Genomic DNA, 11,052 nt, shown 5'->3' on the forward strand with positions numbered 1-11,052 from the left:
ACAGTGTGGATGCACTGTAGAAAAACAACATTGGCTAAACTTGAAAAACTCAACGAGCGTGCTTTAAGATCAGTCCTTAACAACAGCACTAGTACCTATAGTACTCTACTTGAAAAAGTAAATATGTCCAGGACATGTGCATTCTTATTTATAAAGTTATTCACGGGACAACATCAAATCCACTTCGTACTCTGCTGACGCGTAGAAACAACTCACACAACTTACGTGGCAAACTGATTCTTGTACAACCCAGAGTCAACACTACTAAGCATGGGCTAAATACTTTCAGGTACTTTGGTCCAAAAATCTGCAACTCTTTAAATAATGACTTAAGAACTTCACGAACACTAAAAGAGTTTGTGACACGTATCAGGAAAATTACTTTTGACGTATGTAATTGTACCCTTTGTAGCTCTTAGACTTAATGTAATTTTTACTCTGGATGTAATTTTAGTAGCCTATTTTTTCAGTAGCATTTATATAGTTATATTAGTGTATTTAATAATGTTATTAATTGGTTGATTAATTAATTAATCAATTAGTTAACCTTATATTTTACTTATTATCTCTGAACTTTTATTGTAACTTTTAAGTATTATATTTCATTTATTTTCTACTCGATTCATTAGCTATCTAAGCTAGGTGCCTGACAAGCTCCATAAATTTCGAGTATAAATAAATCTACAATAAAAAAAAAATCCGCCCTATGGACAACTGGCGCAAGAGCGTTAAGGAATATATTGAACAAATAAGGCCTGGGTGCGCTTCTGTATATGAAATATATGGAGTAAGGGGCAAGCGTTTGAGTTTGGAAAACAGTAGACAGTTTTTTTATAGTATCAAAAGGTAGGTAGGCAGACTTTATTTAGCCAGGGTGGCCCATTCAGCGACGAGGCTGATATCCAGAGGGGCCCTGGAGTAAAAAATTACAAATAGTTAAGAATACAAGACATCTTGAAAGCTGAAAATACAGGATAAAATTTAAAAATACAAAAAATAATTTATAAGTAAAGATATAAACAAACATGCAACAGTTTACAAGAATAAAGTGTCTATAAAATTTTAAAAATTGTAGGTATTAATTAAAACTTCGAAGGAAGAAAGTGACTCGGCGTTTTGAATACAACGAGATAAAAGGTTAAAAATAGCTGAGCCCGAATACCTTAAAGTTCGTTTTACAAGGCTTAGTTTCGGTTTGGGCAGGTGCAAATCTGTTCTCCCGCGAGTATAATAGCTATGTACATTGTTGTGTCGGTCACATGACCTGAAGAGGTAATGACACGTGGAGCGACGAGCGAGGGATGTCCATTGAATTCGTTTGTTGTTAGTTATCTTATATGTGATTAAAGAGACGTAGTTACGGACAGAATACAACACTGGCGACGAGGATGTTCAGTACCTTCGCATAAATCAACATGGCAGCGGCAAGTGGTGAATTTGGAGGAATTTTGCCGTTCGACTGTAAAGGCGCGATTACCTCAGTTGCTCCTCGGTGGAAAAAGTGGAAAAACTCTTTTGAATATTACCTCTTAGCAAGAGGAATCACCAACAGCGCTCGAAAAAAAGGTTTGCTGTTACACTGTGCTGGCAGTGAAGTGCAAGAATTATTCGAAACCCTGCAAGATCCAGGACCGCCGGCAGATGTAGGTGAAGACAATGCTGACGAATATCAGAAAGCCCTACGCACACTTGATGCTCAATTTAGCGCGCGGTTAAATGAGCCATACGAAAGACACGTCTTCAAAAATCTCAAACAGGAGGGAGCAGAGACGGTCGATCAGTTTATTACTCGGTTACGACACCAAGCGGAAAATTGTAATTGGGATAACGCAGACGAGCCGATTCGCGTTCAGGTCATCGACAAGTGCAGATCAGACGACTTGCGGCGGAAACTATTGTTAAAGGGAACCTATCTAACTCTGGAAAAGGTGCAAGAAATCGCTCGATCTTTTGAGGCAGTAGATATTAGTTGAAAACAATGACTGGTGTGGAAGATGATCGTCAACAAGTTAACCGTATCGAACGTGGAGAAACCGCTGTCCAGTTCAAAGGAAGAGAAACGAAAGCCAAATGTTGTCGTTGTGACAGAGAAGGTCATTTTAGTCGTGACAGTTGTTGTCCAGCAAGAAATGCCGAGTGTCAGAGGTGTCACAAGATAGGAAATTTTGCTAAGGTTTGCCAAACCAAAACTCTCACCAGAAACAAAAGGTTTTCTCCACGAGATGTGCCAGACAAAAGGAGATCGAATGTGAACTCGATTGATGATGACAACTTGAGAGTTGAGAGCGATGATGACGAGTACGCATTCACTGTGGGCAGAGGAACTACAGGTGGGATGATAAATGTGTTAGTTGGAGGGATTTCTGTACGAATGCTTATTGACTCTGGGGCAAGCACTAATGTGATTGATAAAGGAACATGGGAGGAGCTAAAATCCCAGAAGATTGAATGCAAATCCTATAGGTGCAAAAAGAACTGTATGCTTATGGGAGTAGTGTGCCTTTAAAATTTATCGGTTGTTTCGAAACAAGAGTAGTCCTGGGTGACGAAGTTTGTGAGGCAGAGTTTGTAGTGGGATGGGACAGGACAACCCCTGTTGGGGAGAGGTACAGCAATCAAGCTTGGAGGGCTTCAGATAGGAAGTTCCATAAACTCTGTAAGCAGTGACATTGTAGAAGAATTCAAAGATTGTTTTACAGGAGTAGGAAAGCTAAAAGGATATTAGCTTAAGTTGCATATAAAAGAGAATGTGGCACCTGTGGTTCAGCCTCTGCGCAGACCACCATTCAATCTTAGAGACAAAATCGAGAAGAAATTAGACGAACTGGAGAACATGGACATCACTGAGAAAGTAAACAGTCCATCTCAGTGGTACAGCCCTGTAGTTGTAGTCCCAAAACCCAATGGGGAAGTGAGACTTTGTGTAGACATGAGACAAGCAAATTGTGCGGTAGAACGTGGACGATACCCTATTCCAGAAGTACTTCAAGACATGAACAATAGTAAAGTGTTCAGCAAGCTGGACTTAAGATAGGGGTACCACCAAATTGAATTATCTGAAGAATCTCGTGAGATTACCACATTCATCACACACGAAGGTTTGTACCGATATAAAAGATTGATGTTTGGGATATCAGCAGCTCCGGAGAAATACCAGCAGGTTATCCAGCAGACATTGCAAGGTATTGAAGGGGTACACAATATCTCAAATGATATTATAGTGCATGGTGCAACACATGACCAGCATGATGAACGTCTGCGAAAATTGATGATGCGTGTACGTGAATTTGGCCTTACCCTCAACTTAGAAAAGTGCCAATTCTCCATGAGTCAGTTGACATTCATGGGCCATGTCCTGTCAAGTCGAGTAGTGGGTGTGGCCGCTGGCAAAGTGAAAGTAGTAGTCGAAGCAAGAGAACCAGAATCGGTTTCAGAAGTAAGGTCATTCTTCGGTCTAGTAAATTACAGTGGAAGGTTTATTCCAAATCTTGCGACACTGTTAGAGCCACTGCGAAGACTGACAAAGAAGGATGTTGTGTTCCAATGGGGATCAGAGCAAGCAGCAGCATTTCAGAAGCTAAAATGAACTGGCTCGAGCAGAGGTTCTTGGATATTACGACAAAGATGCTGAGACTCGTGTAATCACTGATGCAACTCCGGTGGGTTTGGGCGCCGTTCTTGCTCAGAAGCAGCAAGGAGAGTTCAGGGTCATTATGTATGCTAGTCGAAGTCTAACGGATGCAGAACGCAGATGCAGCCAGACAGAGCGCGAGGCGCTGGCGATTGTATGGGCTTGTGAACGGTTCCACACTTACCTATATGGGATCAAGTTTCACCTTGTAACTGATCACAAGCCTTTAGAATGTTTGTACTCAAAGAGGTCGAGACCCCCTGCCCGCATTGAGCGCTGGGTACTGCGTATGCAAGTTTTTGATTACACCATTGAATACAAGCCTGGTAGCGAGAACATAGCAGATTCCCTGTCTCGACTGAGCTGTTACCACAGTCTGGACGAGGAGAAAACGAGGAACGTTGCAGAAGAATATGTACGGTTTATAGCCCAGACAGCCACCCCAAAAGCCATGACAACACGAGAAGTAGAGGAACATTCCCACCGTGATGCTGAACTGAGTGAAGTAAGGCGATGCATTCGTGAAGGTGTCTGGAACAACAAAGGATGTGTAAATATATTCCGGTAAAAGACGAACTTTGTGCCATCGGCAAAGTCGTTTTGCGTGGAACTCGCATTGTTATTCCCCAAACTCTGAGACAACAAGTACTAGCTATTGCACACGAAGGACATGTTGGAATTGTTGCTACGAAACTGAGACTGAGGACTAAAGTGTGGTGGCCCGGTATCGACAAAGACGCTGAACAATATGTAAGGTCGTGTCATGGATGTCAATTAGTTGGACAAGCAACTCCACCGGAGCCTTTGATGCCTACTGAGCTGCCGCTTGGCAAATGGCAGGACTTATCCTTGGATCTCCTGGGACCGATGCCAACAGGAGAGTACCTGCTTGTTGTCATTGACTATTATTCTAGGTACTATGAAGCGGAGATCTTGATGTCAGTTACTGCATCCCAGATTATCTCACGCCTCGAGACGATATTCGCTGTTCATGGCCTGCCAGTAACCATAACGAGCGACAACGGACCACAATTCCGGTCGGAAGAGTTTGAGCGTTTTCTTGTTGATAATGGTATCTTACACCGCAAGGTTACGCCACAATGGGCACAGGCAAATGGCGAAGTAGAGCGTCAAAACAGAAGAGCATGAGAATTCTGCAATTCTCAAGAGCATGAGAATTGCCCAAGCAGAAGGAAAAACTTGGAGGAAAGAGCTCGTTCATTACCTCGCTACATACAGAACAATGCCGCACACCGTCACAGGAGTTTCCCCTGCGGAGTTATTATTTGGTCGGAAGATCCGCACAAAGATGCCTGAGTTGCGCGAAACTACCGTAAATGATGATGAGCTACGAGATCGCGACTGGGAAAAGAAAATAAAAGCGAAGATATATGCAGATGAACGAAGGGGTGCTCAACCCAATGACCTTCAGACCGGTGACCAAGTGCTTCTAAAGAAGAAAAAGTCAAACAAGTTGTCAGCCAAATTTGAAAGTGAGCCTTATGAAATCATTGAAAAGAAGGGCAATAGTGTTGTGGTACAGTCACCTGAGAAAGTTCAATACCACAGGAATGTCACAGAAGTAAAGAAGTTTACCCCCAGAGATGAACAATGTGTTGACAGTGATCATCAGTTTGAGTTACAAGAGGACATTGAATTAGAGCAGAGGCCGCAACGGGATGGGCATTCCGCAGATCGCTATGGCGAATGGGAGTAACCTAGAAAGAAAACTGACATGATAGTAGCCTCTTACAGGCTTGAACCTTGCTGTGATTTTTTAAAAAAAGAAAAAAAAAAAGAAAAAAAAAAAGAAAAGGGAAACAGTGCGAACAATGGAGATAAAGACATCAGCTATGTAAAGCTAAAAAAAAAAAAACTCTGGACATAGTTGCAGTTGCGTTGATCGCATGATCTAGTTTAAGATTAAGTTTTTCTTTTTTTTGTTAAGAAAAGAAGGGATGTTGTGTCGGTCACATGACCTGAAGAAGTAATGACACGTGGAGCGACGAGCGAGGGATTTCCATTGAATTCGTTTGTTGTTAGTTATCTTATATGTGATTAAAGAGACGTAGTTACGGACAGAATACAACATACATTACAATTTCTAGTGAAATAGTCACTAAAATATTCAGGTACTAAATTATTTAGGCATTTAAATACTAAGGTAGAATTAAGCCTCACCAAAATCAACTGTGAACAGCGTAAAAGCATTACTTTCCTTGTAATCTAAAACCTATAGAACTTGATGTCGCGTTGATAACAAAGCATCTGTGCAGCTGCTACCTTCCCTGTAGGCAAATAGTGTGCGGTTAAGTTTTTCTCGACCATGGTTTTAACATGGGATTTACAAAAGACTTTTTGTATGTGTAGTCACGACGCCTCACCTTCGGTTACAATTTAACGCCTTTTGAACATTGTTTTCCGTTTTTGGTTGTTTCGTGCATAGTTGTTATTTTATTAGGTTCGCCAGTCATTTTTGGTTACATCACATTTCATATTTTCGTGTTCATTTTTGTAGCCTCCACTATGCTACCATCGGCGGGGTTTATTTGTCTGCGTGTCGGGATCGCAGTTAGCTCAATGGATAGAGTGCTGGACTGTAGTGCGGGAGGTCGAGGGTTCCAGCCCCGGCCGGACCAACACTCAAGGTCTTAAAATAATTGAGAAGAATTTGCTACCTTTCTATAACATCAAGAAATGGTTAGATATTCTAGTCTTCTCGGATAGGGACGAATAAATGGAGGTCCCGTCTCCTGCAGGGTTGGGGCAGGAGACGTTAATTTCCCACACACGAGATTACTGTGTGATGGATGTCCTCCCCTGGGCTGGGATGGGTGGGTTAGGACAGCAGGTCCACATCAGCTATTACAGTTGCCAAATAAATCAACCTGCTTAAACAAATAAATAAACTTCAACTTCATCTGGGAGGAATCGTGTATTGGCCGCACCCGGTGGTGGTAGGGATCAGTACGAATTTATTTGTCGGGGGAGGGGACTGGTATGCTCGTGTGAATCCGCGTCGTAAATCGGCCATTTTGGGGCTGTCTCATGCGTACATTGTGCAAGTTTTGCGTTTTTGTTTCCAGTATACATTGTTGGTGTTTCGAAGGTAAGTTTCATTCTTTGGCTGTTCTTTATTTTTTGCTTTAGCGTATCAAAATTTTTTCAACCATCGTAGTTAAGCGTAAATTTGCTAGCGACTGTAAAGTAAGTGTCAAGCCTTCTGAATTTCGACGATAGCCTCGAAATTCCTGTGCGCACGTTGTTAGTGTTTTTTAATATTAATCTTACTATTTTCAGCTGTTGTTGCAGTTTCTCGTCATTACAGCAATTCTTCGAGTCAAGCTAACCAGCGTAGCCTTAATAGCACGAAGTCAGTGCGTCCTGTGCACTTTTGCACTTCTGTTCAAAAGAGGCTTTTACGCCAACGCAAGCCAATATTTTTTACTCGGCTTGATCGTCACTGAGGGAGCACTTTATAGCACTGATATAGCTACTGAAAATTCACTGATAGAGCCCGAAATAGACACTGAGAAAAGAATACTGGATCGAAATTTTCGCTCACATCTCGATTATTAAGATGAAAATAAAAATTTTTTTAAAAATCGAGTTTCCAGATGGGATTTGAACCCTCGACCCTCCGTGATCTAGTCGGATGCTCTAACCACTGAGCTACAGGAGACTCTATGGTGAGCAAGGGTCAATTAGTGGGTATTGACTGGAACCGCATCACGCGGCTGCACAGCCAAACATCAGCTAGTGCATAGAAGCTCATTAACAGCATCACGCGGTCACATTAAAGCATCCCATGCATTAAAGCATCACATGCAGCCAACCAGCCTCCAAAGTGAGCATGTAAAGATGAAAATAAACAATTTTTTAAAAATCGATCAAAGCATGTGATGCTTTAATGCATGTGATGCTTTAATGCATGTGATGCTTTAATGTGACAGCGTGATGCTGTTAATGAGCTTCTATGCGCTAGCTGATGTTTGGCTGTGTAGCCGCGTGATGCGGTTCCAGTCAATACCCACTAATTGACCCTTGCTCACCATGGAGTCTCCTGTAGCTCAGTGGTTAGAGCATCCGACTAGATCAAGGAGGGTCGTGGGTTCAAATCCCATCTGGAAACTCGATTTTTAAAAAAACTGTTTATTTTCATCAATACATGCTCCATTTGGAGGTTGGTTGGCTGCATGTGATGCTTTAATGCATGTGATGCTTTAATGTGACAGCGTGATGCTGTTAATGAGTTTCTATGCGCTAGCTGATGTTTGGCTGTGTAGCCACGTGATGCAGTTCCAGTCAATACCCACTAATTGACCCTTGCTCACCGTAGAGTCTCCTGTAGCTCAGTGGTTAGAGCATCCGACTAGATCACGGAGGGTTGTGGGTTCAAATCCCATCTGGAAACTCGATCTCGATTGTTCGACATTATATCATGAGGTTCATTTCAATTGAACAATATCGGTCAAGGATTGGCGGTTATGACAGCTTTGTTAAGACAAACGCTGTTTTATCACGTCTGAGAGGACGATTTTGGAACATAGCGTTTATGATTTTGTATTTAAATGTGTTTTACTTACCAACGTTGAAGCAAGTGGTCAGGCAATACAAAATGAAGAACGAAGTCAAATTTTGGTTCACACAAATAACATTCTACAATACTTATATTCCATTGATTATAAGGCAAGCAAATGATGTGGAGGAAAATCCAGGTCGTACAATATTTGAAGTGATCGACTCGACAAGAACAGTATGTGCTAACTACAATCAAGGAAATGAAGCACTCTTTGGTGAAAATGCTGGTAAGCAATGTGTAGCAATGTCACTTACTGCTATTATATACCATCGTATAGAAGAGATTAATTTATGGAGTTCTTCCACTTTGAATAATATTTTGGTTACTGGAAATAACCTGTACAGTACCCTAAGATCTATGGTGCAGACAAATGATTATTTGCTCTTAACAGATGTCCCAGCCTTTGTCTCAATTTTTAACAAAGTGTATATATTATAATACAGCGAGTTATTAACAGGAAGTTTGTTTCTGACATCTAACGATGGCCCATCTATGACTCTTCAAAATGTGCTCACAGAGCTTTTTTCTGAGCAGAATTACAATTGTTGTTTGTTAATTATTGGGATTAATGCAGTTGCAGTTTTTAGAAACCCACAACATAGTTTTAAAATGTTTGATTCTCATTCAAGGGATTTACATGGAATGCCTCATTCATTTGGGACATGTACTTTGCTCAGCATTGAAGGACTTGAAAACCTTATTCCATATTTGCAACTCTCTTGCTTTCAAACATGCACCGTTCCTTTTGAAATCAAAGGGGTCTTAATTAGTGATACACAACCTGATGTAGAACATGTTCATGAGAATTACCAACAGAAATGTTCATTCCTTAGCAATCAAACTAACCCAGAAGAACCAATCAGCTTGAAAAGAAAGTATCTGGATGAAAGATGCAAAGTAAACAAACAATTGATTGGTTGATGCGAATATGAGAAAAAGAAAAGGTTTCATGAAAGCCCAGAGACGAGGGAAAATAGGCTGGCAGGTCAACGTGAATACAAGAGGAAAATTCGTGCAACTGAATCTCCTGAACTTAGAGAAAAGAGACTGGCAAAGCAACGTAGATATCAAAAAGAGAAAATTGCAAATGAATCTGCTGAATGTAGGGAAAAGAGACTACGACACCTATGTGAATATAAGAAAGAAAAAACTAGAAATGAACCTCTTGAATGTCGAGAAAAGAGGCTGGCTAATAGACATAAATGTGCAAAAAAAATGATTGTGAATACAACTGTTGCTGAGGAAGTAAGAAAATTCCATGCTGCTGTGTCTGAAGGTCCAATGTACATTTGTTCCTGTTGTGATCAGCTATGGTACCAACACAGTTACTACTGCTGAGAAACTAAGACTTTCTAATCCTAATGTAATGAAATATTTGCTGAGCAAACAGAGTGTTGATTATAAGGAGTGGGTTTGCCAGTCTTGTTACAAACATTTATGAAAAAATAAAATACCACCCTGTGCAATTAAGAATGGAATGTCATTTCCAGTTAACCAGACTTCTTTGACTTGAATGAATTGGAGTGCAGACTTCTAGCACCTAGATTAGCTTTTCAAAAGCTTATGCAAGCTCCAAGAGGAAATCAATTGAAAATAAAAGGAAATGTTGTAAATGTACCTGCAGATGTCAATAATACTGTTAATGTGTTACCACAGTTGCCTCATGAAAGTGGAACAATTAGAGTTCAATTAAAGAGACAATTACAATTAAAGGCTCTGCATTGTCTTTAAATGTAAGACCACATAAAATTGTGCAAGCAGCAAAGTGGCTAGCTACAAAATAGTATTCTTTATAGAGAGCAAGGAGTATCTTTTAGTGTTGATAGGGCACAAAGATTAAGTATGAACCTACCTGAAAATGAAAATACTAGTCAGTGGTGTTCACAAGTTAATAATCTGCGGAGTGATGTAAAGAATATTTGACATGATGCTAATGTTGAGACTGATCAATATGTTGATGACTGGATCGAAAATAATGCAGAAATTCCTGTAGGTGTAACTGATACTGTGTTATCTGCCACAGATTTTCTTGAGGACAGTGAAAAAGAACAAATCTATAGCATTGCCCCAGGAGAAGGCAGTACGCCTTTAAGTATATTTAGAGATAAATATTCTGAAGAATTAGCTTATCCAGGAATACTCCTCGGTCAAAAAAGGCCAGAAAATGAAGAAAGACTAGTAAATGTCCACTTCAGTGATAATCGCAAATCAGAATTAAGAAGGTCTGATTGAAGAGCTGCTATGTGTGTTGAAAATGTATTTTTCAAAACTAAAAAGCTGCAGATGAAAATTCTTTTAGGAAAATCTCAAATAGCTTTGAGGAAATGTAAGGGAAACAACAGAACTCTGACAGCAGGTCACTTAAAGCAACAAGGAACTCTAGAGAGATTAGTTCATCTTGATGAAGGCTACAAATTCTTGAGAGAACCTAGAGGTTCACCTCCAAATTTTGAGAAGGCCAAAAAAGATATTTTTGCAATGATCAGACAACTAGGACCTGCTACTTTGTTTTGTAGCTTTTCATCAGCTGAGACACAGTGGATACATCTACTTAGAATACTTGGAAAACTTGTTGATGGTAAGGAATATTCAGATACTGAACTAGAAAACTTAAACTGGGAGGAAAAGTCTAGGTTGATTCAGAGTGATCATCCTGTGACATGTGCACGACATTTCAATTATCAGTTTAACCATTTTTTAAAACACTTTTTGTTGAGTGGGGCTACTCCATTAGGAAAAATTGCAGACTGGTTTTACAGAGTTGAATATCAACAGAGAGGCTCACCTCACATTTATATGCAGATATGGCTTGAAGATGCACCAGTATATGGATGTGATA

At 40.4% G+C, this 11,052-nt stretch overlaps 1 pseudogene across 1 annotated transcript in view; it reads left to right on the forward strand.

Moving 5' to 3' along the window:
• The first annotated feature begins 8,446 nt into the window (after positions 1-8,446).
• Positions 8,447-11,052, forward strand: part of LOC148722036 (uncharacterized) — a 3,222-nt pseudogene continuing 616 nt past the window's right edge. The window contains exon 1 of the transcript XR_015992556.1: positions 8,447-10,791. The product of XR_015992556.1 is annotated as an uncharacterized LOC148722036 (transcript). The remainder of the gene's footprint in view (positions 10,792-11,052) is intronic.

The sequence above is a fragment of the Stylophora pistillata genome, chromosome 10 (assembly GCF_964205215.1).
Source record: "Stylophora pistillata chromosome 10, jaStyPist1.2, whole genome shotgun sequence".
NCBI classification, from domain to species: domain Eukaryota; kingdom Metazoa; phylum Cnidaria; class Anthozoa; order Scleractinia; family Pocilloporidae; genus Stylophora; species Stylophora pistillata.